The sequence below is a fragment of the Canis lupus genome, chromosome 17, assembly GCF_003254725.2.
Source record: "Canis lupus dingo isolate Sandy chromosome 17, ASM325472v2, whole genome shotgun sequence".
Lineage (NCBI taxonomy): Eukaryota > Metazoa > Chordata > Mammalia > Carnivora > Canidae > Canis > Canis lupus.
In genome coordinates this window covers 17,657,855-17,679,599 of record NC_064259.1, presented here as the reverse complement: position 1 = coordinate 17,679,599, position 21,745 = coordinate 17,657,855, and the positions used below count along the sequence as shown (strand labels likewise).

The following is a 21,745-nucleotide window of genomic DNA, read 5'->3' as shown; positions in this document are numbered from 1 at the left end:
TCTGAGTGTCACTGTTCCTGGCTATAAATTGTTCTTGAGTTATCTTTTGAAACTTTGTTCATAAGTAGCCACCAGCACATTTTCCCGTTCTGAGCACTGGTGATGTGCTATTCTGGACTCTTTCTGAGCACTTGCCTGGGAAAGTGCTTGTTGTATTTAATAAATTGCATTGATTTATTGCCTTTATTGATCTGCTGGAGCACTCTGTATTATCAGAGGTGATAGCCTTCTTAGGAAAACATGGAAGGTCTCTTCATTAGCATCCATTTTTCTACGAGGCTTTGGAGGGTGAAATACCAAGATGCACAGTGTTCATTCTGATGATATATTGAACACCATCAGAGTGAACAATGGCTTTGGCATAAATCAGGTGGAAGGAAGGAATTGAGACCATTTGCCATAGGCTTGCTAGAGATTTTGTGATGAAATGAGCAGGCTACTTTTCTTTCTTTCGGTGATGACAACTCCTCTCTTAATTTTCCACAGGGAAGTAGCAGCAGGCTGAAGTGGCTCCTTAGAGAGAAGCACACCCCCATAGCCATATGAGTCTATGATGTTTGAACACATCCCACTTAAGGCTTTGGGAGTGATGCCACTTTTGTGCCTCTGCTTGCTTGTACTGGTTGGTGCCCTGACCCTTACTGTGACAAGCTCTCTTTCTATCCCTCTATACTCTGTCCCAGATCCAGCTGCATCTGGGACTAGCTCTGGGGCTTCCTGCATGCAATAGGCACTGAGTTTTAGGGAGAAGACTGGATTGACCTGAGAAAGATGCTGAGAACAAAAGGAGGCATTGCTCACTGACACTTCTGCCTCCTTCCACTATATTTGGCCAGCCAGCCTCCTTCCTGAGTCCTGCCTGAAGTCCTTCTTTTGCTCCTGAAGAAGCCTTGTAAAGTCTGGTACCTGCCTTCACCTCCTCACGGAAAATCCTGTGGGCTTAGGAGCCCCATATCTGGGTGCTTTAGATCCTGACCGCTGCAGATGCTCTGCCTTCCTTGTGGATGTGTTCATTGAGCACAAAAAACTCCTTGGATCTTTCCCGCCTCTGCCCAGAAGCAGATGCCTCTCCTTGCACACTTACAGAGAAGCATGCTTTCTCTCAGGGGACCTCAGGCCAGCACTTGTGGGGACGAGGGACAGTTCTGAGTTTGAGTCTAGTCCTGAGCTGTGTGACCTTGGGCAGATTACTTAGTTTCTCTGAGCTTCAGGTCCCTTATTTGCATGATGTGGATAATAATGCCAAACTCAAAAGATTACTGCAAGGACTAAATGTTTGCCAAGTGCTTAGCGGTGTCTGACACATAATGCCTGTTCAAACAATGCCAGCTATCGTTATTAGCGAAGTTTCTCTAAATGCACATTAAGCAGGCAGCACTCAGAGCTGTAGCCAAATGTGTGTCGCGTTCTCTGGAGGCCCTGGGGGTACAATGGTGAGTGGGACTAACATGGCCCTGCCTGCAAGGAGCTTATTATTCAGTGGATGAGACTGGCAACAAAACAGACAATTAAAACACAGCATGAGAGGTTCTATGGCTGGGGTAGTAGTGAGTGGAGGAACATTACTAGTTATAGTAGGAGCATGGCGGGGGGTGGGGGGAGATCCTCCAATCCAGCAGGCATCAGATCTAATGCCAGCTTGCCCCTGGCTGAGAAGAGCCTCGAGAAGCTGACTCAGACAGGGAGGGCTAAGGAGCAGGGGCAGCGCTGGAAGCCTTCTGTTTATAGGTGAACAATCTTTTATGAAACCAACACCCCTATTCCCACCCTGGCCAACCCCAGCAAAGAAAAGCCTTCCAGGGCAGCCCCAGTGGCCCAGCAGTTTAGTGCCTCCTTTGGTCTCCAGTGATTCTGGAGACCTGGGATCGAATCCCGCGTCAGGTTCCCTGCATGGAGCCTCCCTCTCCCTTGGCCTGTGTCTACCTCTCTCTTTCTCTGTGTCTCTCATGAATAAATAAATAAAATCTTAAAAAAAAAAAGAAAAAAGAAAAGCCTTCCACCTCTCTAATGTCACTGGGCCGTTTAAAAATTGTATGTGATCGGGATCCCTGGGTGGCGCAGCGGTTTAGCGCCTGCCTTTGGCCCAGGCGCGATCCTGGAGACCCGGGATCGAATCCCACATCGGGCTTCCGGTGCATGGAGCCTGCTTCTCCCTCTGCCTGTGTCTCTGCCTCTCTCTCTCTCTCTCTCTCTGTGTGACTATCATAAAAATAAAATAAAATAATTAAAAAAAAATTGTATGTGATCAACCTGACTTCTCTTGGCAATTATTTGTGACACCTGCCCACTGTTCTTTCGCCCCTGCCGGAATGTGTGCTCCCTAGACACAGGGCTCTGGGCTGTCCTATCCACTGTGCTCAGCACAGGGTATGGCAGTTTTGCATATTCAACAGTATTAATAAGCTACTTGAGATAGAGCAGAACCCTGAGATTTGCCACATGAGTCCCTTTCACAAATGCCCAAGGTCCTTGTATATCTCTGTCCCCTCCCCTCCTTCCCATGAGCTGGTGACTGGTTCACAGAGGGGAAGCCCTCCGCCCCAGCTGGAGCTTGAGCTGGGAGTCCTCTTCACCCTGGCCAAGCTGAGGCCAGCAGCCCCCTCCCAAAGCTGGTCCCAGAGCATTTGCTCCTGCAGTGGGCTCTGTGTTCCTCAAGGCTCCCTGTACTTCATATCTGATAATCAATGCTGCCCTTATCTTTAGAGGAAATGCTGCCCAGTGATATCACACACTGAATCGATTAAAAGCAGAACTTTGAACTCATCTGTTTGGAGAGGTCTCCTTAGAGAGGATAGCTCAGTCCTCCCGCACCATGGCCCTGCTGCCTGCCGGAAGCCCCACCTGCGGCTGGGGAGCAGCTCCCGTGGCAGGGCCCCAACAGCTCACTCCACATGCAGGGGCTCGGGCAGCAGCCATTTGATGTTTTCATCTACAGCGAAGTTACTGTCTCCCACCAACCCCTCCTCAACTTTTGTGTTTAGCTCTGTTCCAACAGAACAACCTCTTTCCCTGTTTTGGTTTTGATTTAGTTTTTTTTTTTTTTAATCCAGAGCTCTCACTGTTGTATTTTCCCCGAGGAGAAAATCCCCACCAGATGGATGTTCGTATTCATTTGGATCTTCCTAGCCCTCTCCTGGGTGGGACTGGGATGTGCAGGTGCAAGAGCTGGTCTCTTCATTGAGAAAGGAGACTGGAAAAAAAGAGTTCAGGAGGTGTGATCAAAAAAGGTGGGTCTGTGCTATGGATTCAGTCCTGGAGGGAGACCCATGTGTCCCAGGAAGGCCAGGGCAGTCTCCATGGAGGAAGTGGGACTGGAGTTGGGTGTTGGGGGGGTGAAGGAAGGATTTGAAGAGGCAGGGGATGGGGTAAGCATACTTGTCAGTGGGAAGGGGAGGAGCAGCTTGATAGAGCACAAAGCTGCGGGTGAGCATGTGTACCCAAGGGGAAGGAGGAAGCCCAGTTGGGGCAGCCTGGCCACGTGACAGACGGCCTGTGCCAAGTATGGAGGTTAATTTAAGCGTCATCCTTACTAGGCTGTGGTACCCAGTTTTCTGGTCAAATACCATCTAGATGCTGCTGTGAAGGTCTTTTTTAGATGTGATTCATATTTAAAGCAGTAGAGTTCGAGTAAAGTGGATTACCCTCCATCATGTGGGTGGCCCCATCCAATCAGTTGAGGCATAAAAAGCAAAGGCTGAGGTTTTCCAAAGAGGAAGGGATCCTCTCAAGACTGCGACATAGGCACCTTGCCCGTGTTTCCAGCCTGCTGCCCTGTGGAATTCAGATTCAAGACAGCAATGTGAACTTTCAATTGCCAGCTTGCTGGTCCACCTTACAGACCTCAGCCTTGCCAACTCCCCCACCATTCCATGAACCAGTTCCTTAAAACAAGTCTCTCCCTCTTTCCATCTATTTACTTATATCCCATTGGTTCTGTTTCTCTGGAGAACCCAACCTACTACTCTGGAGAACCCTACAAAGTGGGGCTTTGCTGAGTGATTATACTCAGAAGGCAGCTTCTGAGAGCCAAACTTCCTTTGCAGGGTATTTGGAGACCAGACATTGAGTCAAATTCTGCAGCCAAGTTCATTGTCCATGAGACTCCCCAGAAGAGTCTATGCGAAGGGAGGCCCTGGGCCTCTTAAAATAGAACTTCCATGCAGACACAGGACAGGTGTGTTGGGTGGAGCCTGTCTCAGTCCCAGATTTTCTTCACTTTGTGGGCAGAGGTGGTTCAGTTGACAAGAAGTCCCTATACCAGTGGACATTTTTCTTATAAAAACCAATGCTCTTGCATTCTGTTGTGCAGCAGAAAGATTGCTTTTTTGGTAAGCAGGCTTGGCTTTTTTTTTTTTTTTTTTGAGCCAGTTGTGAGAAGTATCTCTTTTGAAGGCTGCTGTGCAAGTGAGTCCCCACAGAAATGTGCCTGGGCTGTCAGGTGCGAGGAGAAATATCTTTAGTAAGAGTAGGTCATGGAATGAGACTTCCCCACTGCAGCATGGATGGGCAGAGGGGGTTTCCACAAGGACAATTCTTAAGAATCTCTGTAAAAATGCATGAATCCATCTGTCTCCTCTCTCTTCCTTGGCTTCAGATGAGCTGAGCCATTTAAAAATTCCCCAACAAGGGACCCGAGGCACCAGGAGAAGTGATGAACAGATTTTCAATTTGGCCTCGATTTGCATGAAAGTTTTTCTTTCTTTCTTTCTTTTTTTTTTCTTTTTTCCAATTGAGATAATCATCTGAACTAGAGCCTGGTGATGGGTTGTGGGTCTTCCTCCTAAGAGGAAGATTTTTGATAGGTCTGGACAGGCTGCTGGTGCTCCTGGGTCAAAGGCTCTAACCTCGGGTCAAAGGCTCTAACCTCAGCATCTGGAGAGAAGGAAGAAATGGCAGAAGGGGAGGCAGAGAGAAAACAGACCATCAGAGCAGCACCCAGGGGTGGAGGGAGGGACTTTGCACCCCTGCCGGCCATGCACATCCACCCTGGTCTCCCAGCGCTACTGCTCAGTGGCTCTCCCAGAGCGTCCTCCAGGGGGCGTCTCCTCTTCTATGGAGCTAACTGATTTCTTTCTATGAGGGAGGCTTTGTAATTTTTCAAAGACAGGAGAGTGGGGACCTCAGACAGAGCCTGGGGGCTCTGCTGCCCTGGGAACTGGAACCTGGCCTTTCTGAGGGAATTGCAGAATTTTTAAGTGCAAATTGAGTGGCAGTGGTGGTAGTGGGCTTGGGAGGCATTCTGGCTGGAAGAGGAGGCCAGAGGACATATGTTGAGGCTCCTGGTGTTGGTAATTTGAGTTGTCTTTGGTGGTGGTGGTGGTGGTGGTGGTAGAGCATGAGTGCTTGGGAGGACTATAGAATAATAACAATGGCTAACATCGATTGAGTGCTTATTTTTTTCCCAGGCACCAGCCTAAACCTTTACTCATATTTGGTCATTTGCTTGCCACAGCACACCTATAGGGTGCTCTTATCATTCTTGTTTTCAGATGGGGAGAGAAGTCAGGAACTTGCCTAGCCCCCTAGCCAGTAGGCGGCACAGCCAGGTGACATGCAGGGCGTCCCCTTTAGAGCCTGTGTTCCTCGGCTCTGTACACGCTCACACTCCCTCCTATCTGCCTCTTGGTCTTGACACCACGTCCTTTCCTGCAGCCTCACATGTGGGCCAGCCCCTAGGCAGTCCTTTGGATGCCAGCATAGACCTTCCTGGAGGCTACTGCAGCCTGTGTCAAGGATCTTCCGACTCAGACAGGAGCTTCCCTGGAGCCTTGTTCAGACCTTTCATCCTGCTGACATTCCCTCCAGCCTCCCTCTCTCGCCGTGTCACATCCTCCCACTGCCTGGGAGGCCCCAGCTCTGGGTCTACCCACTCAGAGACTGTGTGGGAAGGGTTACCTCCGGGGACAGTGCTCTTTGGGGAGAAGTTTCAGTTTGGGCTAGCTAGCAGGTACATTGGATTCTCACAGTAGAAATACCAGGATAAGCTTCGAGCCTGGGGAAAACAAATCCAATCCTATAAATAGGATGTCTGTGCCCCACAGGAAGAAGAGGACAGGCAGACAAGTAGGAATGCGTCTCTACCCTCCCCTGTACCCTGGTGAGGGAAAATCCACCTGTGGCATCTGGGTCTTATTTGGAGACCCTCCTGCAGGGCACAGGAAGAAAGGGCCAAAAGCCTGGGTCTGGGCAGGAAAATTTCAAACAAACAAACAAAAAAGCAGAATAAATAATAATAGTAGAAAGGGTAGTTTGGGGTGCCTGGGTGGCTCAGTCAGTTAAGCGTCTGCCTTCTGCTCAGGTCACCATTCCAGGGTCCTGGGACTGATCCCCGTGTCAGGCTCCCCACTCATCAGGGAGCTTGCTTTTGTCTGTCTGGGCAAGAAGGGGGTCCAGTGGGTGTGAAGGTGACTGTGGTGGGGTGGCGGGGCGGGGGCAGGATACTGCACCTGGGAGCCGTTTCCTTCAGGAGAGAGAGAACGAAGCTTTCACCTGGTGCTGTGGCCGGGGTGGGTGTTTCACACACCACAAGAGCTCCTTGTGGTCCCTTGACACTGGGAAGAGGAGGGTGCTGTGTGTGCAACACCCACCCCTCAGCCCTGGGGCAGCCCGGCTGCTGGGCGGCTGGAGCTCCAGGCCTCCCCAGCCGGCTGCCCCCTCTGCTCAGGAAGTAGCCTCCCCGTTTGTGCTGTGATGTCGGTGAAAAATGACCGAGAGACCCATAATTAAAGTGTTGACCGGAGAGAATTAAATTATAAAAATGCTAAGAGTGGCTCCTCATTAGAGCCTGCTGGGCCAGGGGGCTTGGGTGAGGGCCTGCGGGCGGTTCACAGGACAGGTCTGCGGGAGCTCCGCAGGAGGCCGCTGACCCCAGGGCGGCCCTTGACAGACCCCACGACCAGGCATCGCCCAGCCCCCCAATTTTATAAGTGGAGAAACTAAGGAAGCAGACAGGAAAAATTGCACAGGCCAGGTTTCAGGTTTCAGGGGACCTGACAACTCTGCCCCCCACCTCCCCCCCCCCCCCCCCCCAGCCAGGGATCTTTGCACCTCAGCTCAGCTTTCTCCAAGGGTTTCCCATGGAAAAGATCTATCCACACAGGGATGTTGCATGGCTGGTGCTTATGGTCACATTCATTCACTCATTCATTTCTTCAACAAGTATTTATAGAGTGCCTACCATTCTGGATGTGAGACAGTTGTGCACAAAAGCAGACGTCTCTCCCTTCATAGAGTTGCTTATTTGGAGGATGGGTTGAGACATAAATGAAACACACATTAAATAAATGAGCATTGTATCAGAAGGTGGTAAACAGAGAAAGATGCAGACAGGAGGGTGCAGGATCTGCTCTGAGGCCCCTTGAGCAATTGTAGGAGGGGTAGCAAGATGCCCCCTTGGCAACAGCCCCCTCAACAGCCTCCCCGCAGCAAAGGGCCAGCCAGGAGGGTGGGAGGCAGCCAAAAGGCCGAGTTTTCCCGGGGCTAATGGGAGTGTTTTGGCTAGGGCATGGAGGACGTGGCCACACAGGGAACTGGGGAAGGGCAAAGGGAGGGCACAAGTAGAGCTTTCCACAGCAGGGCAGCAGAGCATGGGAGGGGAAGAATGAGGGATGACATGGCAGGTGCAGTTTAGGAGCAGCCACGTGAAGACTGAGCTATGCAGGTTTTATCTTCCAAGTGTGGAGCTCCTTGTGGTTATAGCTAAGGGATGACACTGGGAAGAGGCCACTTGATAAAGGTCCCCCTGATAGGTGCTGGAGGATTGCACTGGAGCCCGAAGGTGTCTAATCTGAAGAACGTGGGGTGGAGGAGAGGATGGGTGTAAGAACCACAGGACTTCATGCCAGAGCTCGGTTTCCCTCAGTTGGAGGCTGATTTTCTGGGTTTAAATGGGGTCAGCAGCCTCCTGTGTCACAGCTCTGCCCAGTGTCAGCTTTCCAGGATGGGCAGCAGAGACCTGATGGCCTAGGGATGTTCTCAGATGTTGAGTCTCATGCTGCTAGTACCATGCCCCACCCAATATCTCCTCCCATAATCTGCCTTCCTTGAATCTGGCTTGGAGCTTGCCGGCCCACATTGGACAGACCCTGAGGGACAATCCCCAGGTAATCTGGGGTCAGTCAGGGCTGGTGGAGAGACACATGATCTGTTCCTGGAAGACCATCTGGGAAGGCGTTTGTGGGGGGCTTGGGCATACTGAGTCTAATTGCACAGCAGCTGAGATGCCTCAAGGTGGGTCTGGGTCCCTGGAAAACAAGAGGTACAGCTTGGGTACCATTTTGAGGATCTGACTTGCCTGAGTCCTTTGGCTTGTTGCTGCCTGGACCTTTAGGGTGTTTGGGTGGACAAGGCCTAATCCAGTGCTCAGTGTACCTCTCACAAGACTCACTGTCTGCAGCCTGGGCCCAGAACTGGGACTGGGAGGGGCATCTTGCTGTGGTTCCCATGCTTCCTAATGCCCCTGCTAGGATCCCGACATGTATTCCCAAAGCAGCCTCTGGGCAGACCTGGCTAGGACGGGGGCTCTGGCGTCTAAGGACCCCGTGCCTGCTAGAGCCCTGGCTGCATTTCAGGGGTAGCTCCTGAGGCCTCTGAGCTCACTTGGCCAAGAGAGCATGATGGGGGACAGAAGCCAGGTGGGGAGACCAGACGAAAGCCCGGAGGCTCAAGATGGGAAGGCATCTCCATTTGCAGCAGAACAGAGGCTAGAATCCTGGCGCCGCTCCTCTCGGCCCTCTGCCTCCCCCTTGGCACCCTGGGGCCCCAAATGGAGCTTAAGTGAGAGCTCTTGGAGGCCACTGCAGGACAACGGAGTCGGAGAGCCGCAGTGTGAGGCTGGTGCTCTGCACCGACTCAGCGAGGCGGCTGCGCTGTGCTGTGTTGGCTTCTCCACCCTCTCTGTGCAGACTGAGGTGGGTGTGTACTTCACTGCTTAATTATAGTGCTCATAACCGGAGAGGAGCTGCTTGGAAGCACATGTCATTTTGTTTGGGGATAATAGACACGAAGGCTGGAAAATATCTATTAGATCATCCCGTCCTGCCTCTGCCAGAACTGGTGTGACTGGTGTTGGATCGCCCGTGTTTTCCTCAGCCTGTGACTCAAGCAGGGGGAGGCCACGGTAGGGCCCCTGGGACACGGTGGCCCCACTTGTTTTTCCGGAGGTCTGCCCTCATTTTCCTTGTCTGTCGACTTGTTTTTTCATCCACGGATCTGGCTCTGCAGGCCTTGCTCCCTCGTGTGCTGCCAGCAAGCATCGATTCCTCCAGGTCCTGTTTGGGGAGCCCCCGCTCTGTGGCAGGCCTGCCTGTGTTTAGTTCTGGAGGTTCAGACGATGATATCAACCCACTGTCCACAGTCGATTGAGAGAAGTGCCCATGAATAATTCCAGTTTACGACTAAGGTGTTCGAAGCACCATGCAGGGAATGGAAAGCACCACGCAGGGAATGCTGACACAGGTTGAGGGAGGGGGTGGTTCCTTTGGGCTCTGCTTGTTGGGGGGGCTTCCTGGAGGAGGTGGTATTTGAGCTGAATGAGAACTCACGAGGTGGAAAAACAGGCCCCAGAGTAGGAACCTACAGCTTCCTCTCCTCCTGCCACCTGCCGGGGTTCTGCTTCAGAGACTTTGACACCACCTCGTCTTCTGGGCTGTAGCCTAAGTCCCTTTAAATCTGACCTTTGCCACCTCATCTCCATATCTCCCTCTTCTCCTTCCACCTCTGGCCCATTTTAGACGCAGTGGGCAGGCAGGTCAGGTCTGCGGTGGTGTTGGGAGTCGGGTGACCAGAAAGCTAGGGCCATAGCTGCCACCAACGTTCCACTTCCATCTGCAAAATGCGGGGGAGGGTTGAGGGTGATCTCTCAACCCTTTAAGTCTGATGGTCTAGGAACTTCTAAAGCTACGAACCACTTGGCTGAGCCGGAGTCTGGAGGTTGGTGCCTGGTGTCTGTTTCTTCCTCATCATGACTTCAGCGCCTGCTACTAGGCTGGCAACCCCCAGATTGGCATCTCCAGCTCAGATCCTCCGCTGAGCTAGTGAAATACGTAGAGGTGCCTTAAAATCAGCATGTCCAAAGAGGAAACACCATATCTCACACCCCTGATTCACTCAGCTGCCGGAATGCATGTGTATAATGTACACACTCACACACTTCCGATCTTGTTACTCTCCTGCTTACAACCACTCCACCAGGATAAAATCCCAGGAAAGCCAAGCTTGGGGGAGGCACAGGTGTTTTGTGACCTGAACCCAGGATCATCTACTACCATTCCCCACCCCCCAGCGTCATACTCAAGCCAACCATAATTGCTGAACGCACCCTGACCTCTCACATCTCCGTGTCTCTTTGTGTGTTCTTTCTGTGATATAGAAGGTCACTCTCATCCCATGTTTTCTTGATGAACTTCTATGTATTCATCAAAACCCTGCTTCTGTATCCCCTCTGTGATGAAGCCTTCCCAGGTGCCGCTTTTTCCAGTTAATTAACCATTCCCACTCCTCTTCGCCATCCTTGACCTTATGAATATTGTTTTTATAGCACTTACAAATTATCATCAGTTTATGGGTCTGTGGGCACCCCGTCTCCCACTCATCGTTGGCCCCAGTTTTCTCTAGCACGACGCCCACCATCTGTTAAGTGCTGAAGTTTTTATTTTATTTTTAAAGATTTTATTTATTTATTCATGACAGACACAGGGAGAGAGGCAGACACACAGGCAGAGGGAGAAGCAGGCTCCCTGTGGGGAACCTGATGCGGGACTCGATCCCAGGACCCCGGGATCATGATCTCAGCCAAAGGCAGATAGTTAACCACTGAGCCACCCAGATGTCCCCAAAGTTTTTATTTTTAAAACTGAGCTGAACTGAGTCCCAGTTACTGACCCGTGAGCTTCCCAGCGTTGCTGACATGTTGGCCTTGCCCAAAGTCAGGAGTACATTTCCAGAGGGCTGTGCAGTGGGCAGCAGCAGGGGGAGTCCATGTGCTTTCAGCTCGATGCCTGCCCCTGTGTTAGGTGTTTTCTCTTTTGTGGGCTCGAGTGAGCCCTTGAGCTGACCCAGAAGTTCTGAGCATTTATCACCCAGTATTGATGACCATGTATTTTGCCTCCCCTCTTTATGCCTAGAGATGAAGGAAGAAATACAAGCTCCTGTTACAAAGAGTATTTCCCTGGTTTATCAGCTCTCCCTTCTCAGCTCACGCTCAGAATGATTTCTTAGTTCTTAGCTTTTATTCGTCTGATCAAAGTGCCCGAGGCGGTGAGCACCGGGAGGCATGAGCATTTCTGGCTGAGTCTCATGCTTCCCCCATTCTGGGCTGTTTTAAGAACCTGTAGCCCAGAGTTCTCCAGGCAGATGGTGGGGCCTGGCTGTGGAAGGGTCTCCAAGGACCTACGGGTTGGAGCCACCCTGGGATATGGGGGGCAGCAGCCCTGCCTCCCCACCTGCAAGAGATCAAAGTCTCTTGCTCCTTGCCTTGTCCTCCTTTCCCATCCTGTTCACTCGATCGCCCTTTTCTCTCCAATGAATTAAAAGCAGAAAATCCATGAGCAGGATTTCTCTCTTCAAAGGATCAAATAACCTTTCTTTTTTTCCCCCCCTTTTCAAAAATTTTCCCCCAAGCTGCAAAAGGAAAACATGCAAACAGACTTCGAGTTAAAGGTGAGAGAAAGAAAGAAAAGTTGCTGCAAAGTAATTTCAACTTGAGAAGTGGAGCAGTTGAAACTCAGAAAAAAAAAATGTACGCTCAGCAATATGGTCCTCTCCTACAAATTAATTAACCCACAGCACTTGTGTAATTAGCGCGAGGGGCAGGGAATTGCGGAGCTAACGATATCTCTCACCCAGTTTAGATTTATGTTCGCAAAAGGCTTTCCCCTTCCCTTCAAAAGAGGGATGAGGCAGTTGCCTGGTCAGTGTGGCATCAGCAGGTGCCCTGGCTGGAGGTGTGTTTGGGGGGTGGGCTTGGCCCCCCAGGAGGCCGTCTTCTGGCGGCACCTTCTGACCCCCTCCTTGGTGCCCAGCACAGGTGGGCCCTCACAGAGTGGGGTGGGGGCTGCTTGGCTCTGCCCCCTGAGAAATGGACTCTGAGGGGCTCCAGAAGCCAGATCTCCTGGCCTCTTGGTCCTTGCCCCCTCCCTTCTGTGCTGCATATGAATCTTTTGAGTTTTTTGCTGCTTTTGACAGGAGTGTAGATATTTATCACCTGGGGGACACAAGACTCTAGATGCCTGGAGAGCAGTAGTTTCAGACCTTGGGGCCCATGTCATCCTGGGAATCTTTGTGGTGAGCCATGTTTTATAGGGCTCATGGGGGAGGGGCTTAAGCATCTCTCCCCTTTTCTTCCAATGACTCCTTTGGCATTTAGTGAGGCCTGTGGACTTGCTATGGATGAATGCCTGTGTCCCCCAAATCCATATGTTGAAGCCTTAATCCCCAACATAGTGGTATTTGCAGGCAGGTTTTTTTTTTTGGAGGGGGGGCAGTTTGGTCATGAGAGCAGAGCCCTCACGTGTGGGATTATTGCGGAGAGGTAAGCGACAGATGGTCTGTCTTGTGAGGGTAGAACAAGATGGTGGCTACCTGGGACAGTTCCCGAATCAGCCTGTACCTTGATCTTGGGCTTCTCAGCCTCCAGAACTGGGAGAAAGAAATGTTTGTTGTCTACGTAACCCCCTCTCGTTTTTGATATTTATTTAGTATCCTCCCCCCACTCCAGCCAGAATTAAGACAGGACTTATTCTCAGAATAACATTTTTTAAATGCACAAAATTAAACATACAGGTTTACAAAGGAAACTGATAATATTGGCACACACTTATCAAAGAATAGATAAGCCAGATATGTGGTATAGTCTGTTATAGGCTTCTTTATTTACTCATTAAAAAGCAAGTTCTACATATAGTTCTAATAACTGTCATACATCTGAAATAAATAATGTTTTGAGAAATCTGAAACAATCATACTAAAGTCTCTGATTTCTACTGTTGGAAAATCATAGGCATTGCTAAAACTACTGTGGTTTATTGCCCATGTTCATAATTGAAGGAAATGCTATTGTTTAATTAGAGACTAGTGAAAATAAAGTTAGACATTTGTTCTGTGTAAGTGCATTAGCTCTCTGAATTCTATCCATGGATCTTTGGCTATTTCCCTACTGACGAATCAGTAGGTTTCTTATGGCTCTAACTGAATAATTTGTGGCTTCTACTGAATCTTTCTCTGAGTTTCTCTACTTTGGAGGAGTCTTTGCCCCTCTCTGGGGACTGAAGGATTGATTTCTTGGAGCCATTGAGGGTTGCATTATTAAGGAATTAGAGGACCAGGAGGATGGAAGTGATGAGAGAAACATCAGCATAAATACATGCAAGCTGAGAAGACACGTGCACAACTGTGAAAGGGTGCATGGGCATGGGCGGTACCATTTTTCCCACAGGGGAGAGGCTGGGAGGGTGCCTTTGGGGTGAGTTGGCCAAGTCACATGGCAAAGGCAAGGTCATGTGGGGCCAGGCAGGGTGCAAGGAATGGGGGTTGGGACATCTTGGCAGTTAAAGGTGACCATGCCCCTCTTTGGGCTATAGGGAAGTGGAGGCTCCTCCTGGTCAATCAGGGTAAGGATACGTGTTGGTGTTGCAAGTCTATTGATCCGCAGGTATACCTGTTCATATGAGTCGAGTTCCTGCTCTTCCAGGCTTCAACATTATCATGTGTACTTTGAACATTTTTACCCACTGGTCATTTAATTACCAAAAAGCCACTCCCAGTTTCTCTTAAGCAAAAGATTCAGGCTTCATGAACAAACATCTGTGAGCATTGCTCCTTTGCCATCTATTTAGTGCCTGTGATTACTGAAATAATCTCTGAATAGGCAAATATTTTTATCTTTCTTAGTTGCTATTCAGAGGGCTGAGGGTGGGCAATTGAACTTCTCTGCTTGAGGAAGATAAGTTGCTCCAGGTAAGATTTAATTTTTAGTAAAGAACAACCTGAAAATGACTTTTTTCCCTTAAGTTAATATTTTTTTGTCCTTGAAAACAAAGCCCACACAATACAGGTGAATGATAGCTTAAAGTCTTTGTTCTCTAGGCTGAGTCTCAGAGCTGAGCGCATCAGACTGGGGGCTAAAACTTGTAGATAGAGGTATAGGAGCCTCAATTTCTCCCTCTTACTATGAATCCCAGGCTCTTCCAGAGCACTGGACCAAACCCTAATAACCAGGTTCCCATCTGGAGACTTAGTGGTGAGAAATTAGGTAACAATCCCTATTAAATATTGAAAGCTATTGTTTTGATTTTTTTTTTTTAATTTTTATCTATTTGTGATAGTCACAGAGAGAGAGAGAGAATGAGGCAGAGACACAGGCAGAGGGAGAAGCAGGCTCCATGCACCGGGAGCCCGACGTGGGATTCGATCCCGGGTCTCCAGGATCGCGCCCTGGGCCAAAGGCAGGCGCCAAACCGCTGCGCCACCCAGGGATCCCTAAATATTGAAAGTTATTAATGTGATACTTTATATTCTTTCTTTTATACTACATCTTCAAAATCCAGTATGAATTTTACATTTAAAGCACATCTCATGTCAGACTCACCTCATTGTGTTTTCTGGTTACACGTGACCAGTGGCTGCCATATTGTATGGTGCTTCTCTCAGTCTTGCGCTTTCTCAGAAGTGGTGCTGCCCTCTGGCTCATCTGCCCATGGAATCAGAGGAACATTGGAGATTGGTCTGTAAGAACAATTGCTGTGTCCAAAGGCACACTGTCATGAGAGGACATAGGAAGAAGCATGGTGGGTGAAATACAAATGAAGCCAATACTTCTCTCCAAGAAACAGCAACTTGAAGATTACCATTCCCTGGAGGAACTAGAGGATTCTCATCCTGGAGTTTGTGAGTCTTCTGAAACTGGGAAGGTGGCTTCTTGAAGGCTGTCACAACCCTGAGTGTGCAGTAGGTGCCCAGAGGACAAGAAAGAGATTTGTGCATGAAGAGGAACCACATTAGTAAGGCCCAGGTGATGCCAGGAAGAGAAGAAAAAAAGAAGTATCTCCAACTTTCTCTAGTAGCTCCTGCATCATTGTTACTTTTGTATTTTGTTGATTATTCTGTTATTTATCTGCTTGTATTCCATGGCATTCCTCAAGCTAACTAGACACTGTTTACAAAGATAGTTGCATGATAGAAAGAGACATTAAAAAAAAATAAAAACTTCAGAAAATGAGGCAGAGAAGTAAGAATAGGAAAGATGAATGGCACCATGTGTGAGGCTGGTTCAAAAAATGCATCCTTTAATGTCTCCCATAGTTGCTAGAGATGACCTGTATTGATCTGAGTCTAAGCCTGCCAACAGCCACGGCAAAGAAGGAAGCACAATGATACAGATTACAGCATAACTAAATAAAAACAAAGCAGGCACTGGGGAAGACCATCATTCTGAGGATTTCTAGATTCTTCCTTGAAATGAAATGTCATCAGGCTTGGATGCCATCCTCAGCAGCACCCACATACATTGGTGTGAAATCCTCCCCCACCTACCTACTCACCTAGTGTTTCTCTCTTGTCTCTGTTGATACTGGGGGCACATCTCTTTGTTGTCCTAGAAGCTTTTTGGTGGGAATCCATACCATGCTCTCCAGAGACTCATCTTGTAGATAGACTGGCTTAATCTGGTCAATTCAAGGGTAATGCATTTCCATGACAGAGACAGCTTAGGGTTTACCACATCCTGTTTCCTACCCTCCTGGGCACACAAGTACTCTTCCCAGCTTCCTTTGCAACCAGGGATGGCTCTGATGTTGAATGTGAGCAGAAAGTGTGTGTCACTGCTTAGCTGAAGTGGTTGGGAAGTGGATGTGTTCTCTCTATGGCTCCTTTCCCCATCTGTTGGCTGAGAGGAAGCTCCAAGGACCCAGAGGAGGGCAGAGCCACATGAAGGAAGAAGTCTGGATGCTAAAGTCCTGGTAGAAGCACACCCAGCCAGATTACCTTTGTTGGACTGTGATATGCACAAGGAACCAACTTCTATTGTGTCAAGCCACTGAGGATTTGGGATTTGTCTGATAGAGTAGCTTCTATTATCTTAACTAACACAATTCCCCCTTGAGAAATGCTCTCTAAACACAATTCCTCCCAACCAGGAGGAATTGTAACGTTTGAGTGACAACCAAGTTCAAGGCTATGTTCCCTGACAACTACCGGGAGTGCAAATATCTTCTGTTGCAGGGAAGTGGGTAGGTGTAACAGTCACCCAAGGTGGGAGGAAGATTAACACACTCTTGTCAAAATTGTGTCACCTTACAAGAACTCCTGCCTGAAAAGAAAGCTCTTGTATCTCCTTCTGGAGATAAGCCAGGGTGTACCTGTGGGGAAGGCCAAGATTCTCCTCAGAAAGTCATTTTAGGTCTGCCTTAACACATGGAAAAAATGGTAATCGAGGCCACACGGTTTCATACAGTGTAATCTGCTATCGTAATTTTAAATGAATAAAAGAACTTAAAACAGCTGCAACCATACGACTGCTACAGCCCTTAAAAACAAAACAGGACTTGGACGTGAACTTGGCCAAGTCCCTTCTCACCCTGGGCTTTAGTTTCCAGGCATGACGGATGATAAATGGATGCGACGGGCCCAAGCTGCAATTTACAATCTATGTGTATGATGCCAAACAAAAACTCGCTAAAGCACTCATCTATAGCATGTCTACAGGAAATACAATTCTGTTCCTGTTGTTCTTACAAGGTGTAAGCACTGAGCACCAGCGAAGGTAACAGAACAGGACATTGCCAGGTGTCCCGCCCACCACACAAAGTGAGATGCCCGTAGTATTTATGGCTTAGGTCCTGGGGGCCCGAACCAGGAGGTAATGGTACCCCTGCTCCTCCCAGAGAAGCCCGGTGGGCACTGGGAGTGGTCACTTGCTGCTGGGTGACTATGCTTAGTGGTCACTTGCTGCTGGGTGACTATGTTGCCATCAATTAGATGGTAAGGGAGACCCCAGGTTTGTGAGCTTTGCTGGTGTGCAGGGCTCTGTTGCTCCTGAGGGGAATTTGCTGTTGAGTCATTGGCAGAGCTTGGTGATCTGCCCGGGACTGAGCTCATAGGTTCTCCAGATTCAGTGAGCAGAGAAGAGCAGTGGTGCGGACAGGACCGAGTGCTGAGAGCGAGTAGGCCTCAGTACCGGACCTGTGCTCCTGCAGTATGGCCTGGGCCGTGATGTCCACCCAAGGGATATAGCGACCTTTAATTTAGGACTTCACCCAACCTGCCTGGGACAAGAATCCTTTGTCCCTTGATCAGGGAAAGCCAGACTCTGGCTAATGGATGAGAAATTCATAATGGAGCACCACAGATCGGACTTCAGCTCTAATGTGGGGTCTTAAGTCACCCTGGATTTGAGCTCCATGGTTTTCCTTCATCCAGGAAGGTTCTAGAGTAGCACGGGTATGAGCAGATGCTTCCCCACCATAGAGGTTGGGTGGCTGGGATGACTGCGGTCCTGGGGACATTGGATTACAGTCCAAAATGCCTTTTACCCCAACCCAGGGTTATGATCTGAGGGTGCTGTGTGTGTCAGTGCTTAATCGCTTCATGCCTCACTGACTATCCATCCTCCTCAGTGGGCAACACTTTGAAAGAGGCCTGCATATCCAATTGTGTGCATGTTCTAGGAAGCCCCTGGGGCTGTACCTCTGAAACCTTAAATGTGCCTAAGAATCACCTGGGCATTTGTAAACATGCAGATTCTGAATCATCAGGGCTGGGATGGGGGAGAAGGGGCAGAAAGTATGCATTTCTAACCAACTTTCAGCTGCTGCTGCTCTGAGGACCACACTCAGCATAGGAGGGCCCAGTCTACATGTGTAGACTGATGTTTGAACAAGCAGTGCTTCCACACAGCTCACCAGGGCCTGCCACTGAGCCACGAGGGCCCATGATGAGAAGGGTGCCCATGAGAAGGCTAGAGCCTTTGTTGTATGCCCTTGGTAGGCTTTCTTCCACTTACCCTGGCTTTGTGCTCTGTGTCTACACATTTAGAGGGGTCTCATTGTAACTTGGGTGTGAGCCAGGTGTTTAGACCAGTCTGAGAATATAAGTCTGGCCAGGGGCGTAGGGGCTGGCATACATTCTTAGCCCTTCGCTCCCTACCCTACATCTCCAGTCAAAGCCCTGCTCGGCCTTGTTCTTCCCATCTTCCCTAGAGGCTGAAGAGGAGGATGCCTCCAATCTGGGAGGGGCTTGGCTCCTTGCATCCTGACACGGGAATGTTTTCTGTTTTACAGGAAGAAATGTGGCTTGGCTGGAGTCCCACGTTTCGTTCCAGCACATCCTTTTTACCAAAAGAGCCGTCCCTGGAGCTGCCAACAGTGTTTATGAGAGAGCCATCCAACACTTCTTTGGGTCTGGGAGCGTGGCCTGACCAAAGACTGGCCTTCCCCACCCAGCAAACATCCATCAGCAAACCTGGCGCTTGGTGTTGGTGTCTTTATTTTTACCCCAAAATGTTAAAAGATATAAAGCCAGTTTCTTTCTTTTTCTTTTTTCTTTTTTTTTCCTTTTTCCAGCTGGGAGAACTCCTGTCAGTGGATGCAGTGTCCTTTCCAGATTCAATATTATGCAAACTGCATATCGGCAAATGGAGTAAACAAATATGTCCATGAAGCTTCCTGATGCAGAGAGAGATGGGGCTGCCCCAAAACATAGGCGTAGACCTGCCGATTGGCACGACAGCTGCTGGAGCTGCCGCTGTGCCAGCTCTGGCACCACCTCTCTCCTTCAGAATGTGTGGCCAGAGTCTGAGAGCTGGGGTGACACCTGGGTGTGACACTCAGCATCAGGGGACAGCTGGCAGTGACAGATGAGGGATGGTGGTAGGTCAGATTGGAGCCATCTGTGGCTCGGGGGCGGTGGGGGACCCAGTCAGGGTGTCAGAGTGAAGCTCACGACCCAGCCAGTCCTGTGCCCGCTCTACGCCCCGCCCTCTTCAGCCCCACACCCAAGGGTGAGGGTTCTAAGTCCCCAGTGAGCTGCTGAATTTTTCCTTTTCAACCCCATTTCCCCTGCCTGGCAATTGTGGACAGGAGGCATACCCCACACTGAGTCTTTCACAGTGAGAACGTGGCCAAATCCCTTTCCCATCACGGGCGTTAGTTTCCTGGCACCTGGCGTGCAGAGTGTTCAAATGGGTGCAGTGGGCCAAAGGCTGGCTCAGCTCTGCAATTTCTACCAGCAAAGGGTGGGATGCTTCGTGTAACTCTGATCCCCAGCATGTTCCCATTGCAGTAACCCTGTGAGATTAAGCACCTTTTAAATGTACCCTTCTAAGCAGATGAGGAGACGATTTAAGGGGGTTAGAATGTTCTGTTAAGGGTGGGCGGAGAACAAGTGGAGAACCTAGCAGTTAGACCTGGGGCTCTCTTTTCAAAAACCTTACACTCTCCTTTTTTGCAAAATGGCATGATCCTTCCCCAAACCACCCCTGTATTCAGCAAGCAGGTAAACAAGCAAACAAAACAAAGGGACCAGGGATATCCAAAGAGTCCATCTTCAAAGCCTGAAATTTTTATCCAGGTACCATGTCTCCTGCCTGGCTGGCATGATAATTTTTCCTTGCAGCTCCTCTCCTTCGTCTGTGACAGGGTAGAGGGGGAAGGCAGTGAAGAATCTGCCCATCTGCCCTGTTTTTCTACGTGCTTATTTCTTTGGAAAAACAGGAATTGGCCCGTCTTCTGCTGGTTTGTGATGGGGCAAGAGTCCCTTCTCCCCATTAACTGCCTCATGGAACCTGGCTTTATGGAAGCAGCTGCTCTTGCAGACTGGGTTCAGTCATCACGGAAGATCCTTGAAGTCTCAGAAAAACTGAGAATGAATATTTGCAGCTCCGCTGTCTGGGCCCCCGATAAATAGGGCATACCTGCCCTCATTGAGGGGAGATGCATCCCGAGGTGGCAAGAGGAATGGCCCTGTATCCAGTTGCCCGTCCCGAATGGTGTTCCTGGTGCCTGGGCTGCTGTATTGCTGAACAGATGGCAGTGTCACGGGCGTGCTTCTGGTGGAGAAGAGTGGGATGAGGCTGCATAAGCCCCTCGTGTTGACAGCTTTGGAACCTGCCTGCTCTCACAGGGAGGCATGGGGATGGGAGCTTAGCGAAGCCATGGGAGGAATAACCAAGGCCAAAGCTTCATGCTTTCAGCAGCCACACATCTTTTTGTGGAGGCTGTTGATAAACTAGATATCTGTGATCCAATTTTTAGCACCTAGATATGTCTGATATTTTCAATAGGTTTTTGATGATCAAATTATGGAAGTTTTCAGATCTCTCTGTTTTCTGGAATCTCATTGATTCAGTTCTTTCTGGTAGGAAGTCAATCAACCAAAATATTCTTTGGCCAATCTCTGTGCCCGCTCACTGCTCAGATGCCCTTGCCAGTCAGATCTCCCTAAAATATCCCAGCTAATACAGTTTTGAGAATTTTCATCAGATTAGCTTATTTGTTTCCTCTTCTACACCCTGAGCTCCTTTAAAATATATGGTATATGAGAGGGACTCTCACGACAGTTATACCAATGAATTTATAACCAAGGAACAATACTAATTGACAACGTGTACAGCGGGCAAACTTATTTTCCTCCTTACACTGCCCCAATTCTTGGTCTTTTGCACCTTTTAAGCCAAATAAAAGGCTTACTGTGTGGTGAATGTGCTTGTACTATATGCTCACTTCATAGAGACGGCTTTCCAACTGTGTTCCCATGTCAGTCCCATCCATTGGCTGGCTATGTGGCAAACTCCAGGGTGACCCTCCATGATCCCTATCTCCTGTTCATGTCCTGCATAATCCCCTTCCCCTCGAGTGTGGGAGGGAGCCCGTCCTGCTTTTAACAAGCTGAGTAAGTGATGGGATGCCACTCCTGGGATTATACTGTATTGTATGAGACTCTGTCTTGCTAGCGGATTCAATCTGGACACACTTGCTGCCTTGATGAAGTAAGAGGCCAAGTTGGGAAAGCCCAAGTGAGCCTCTGCAAATGGCAGATTCCCCCTAGTTGCTGAGGGAGGCCTCCAGCCATTAGCTAAAAGATGCTGGGGGCCTCAGTCCTAAGTCCACAAAAAAATGAATTCTTGCAATAATTTGAATGAGCTTGGAAGTAGATTCTTCCCCAGTAGAGCCATTAGTCTGATGAGTCCAGTGACTTGCGGTGCCGGAGGAAAGATGCGTCTTAGTACAGACCAGTGTTCTCAGAGAATATCTTTGGTTCTTCCCTAAACCATAGGCAGAGCAGAAACTAAAGCCATTTAAAACTATTTAATTATACAAACGTCTTACCTGTTATGTACTACTTACTCTGAAATATATGTGTTGTCAACACTGGGGATTTAATTTTCTACATATTCTCTAACTGGCTAATAATGCTGGCATAGAGAGCAGTCATTAATTTCTAAATAATTATTTTTAAAAATGTCTAATAGCTTCTCATCTCAATAGTCATCAAATCTCCAAGCAGTAGTAATGGCACCATCCTATTTCTTGTGGTTAAGGGCATGTTTCTTTTCTTTTCTTTTACCTTGTTACACAGTGTAGAAGAGCACTGTGCGAAGCAATAGAATGCTAGTTGCATATGTTTTTGAGATGCTGGATGAGTACTGGTAGTTACTTAAACTGGAGTATTAAAACGTGGCCGTATATCTGTGTGCTGGGGCTGCCATCATGGACTGGGTACATTAAATTACAGGAATTTATTTTCTCACAATTCT

The 21,745-nt window shown here is 49.1% G+C and overlaps 1 long non-coding RNA gene across 3 annotated transcripts in view; it reads left to right on the top strand.

The window, feature by feature from the left end:
- The window catches only part of LOC118351253 (uncharacterized), a 112,063-nt gene extending 91,921 nt beyond the window's left edge, over window positions 1-20,142 (top strand). For all 3 annotated transcript variants that reach the window (XR_007403285.1, XR_007403284.1, XR_004806418.2), the window contains one exon: window positions 18,273-20,142. This is a non-coding gene — a long non-coding RNA (uncharacterized LOC118351253). The remainder of the gene's footprint in view (window positions 1-18,272) is intronic.
- Window positions 20,143-21,745: the final 1,603 nt, after the last annotated feature.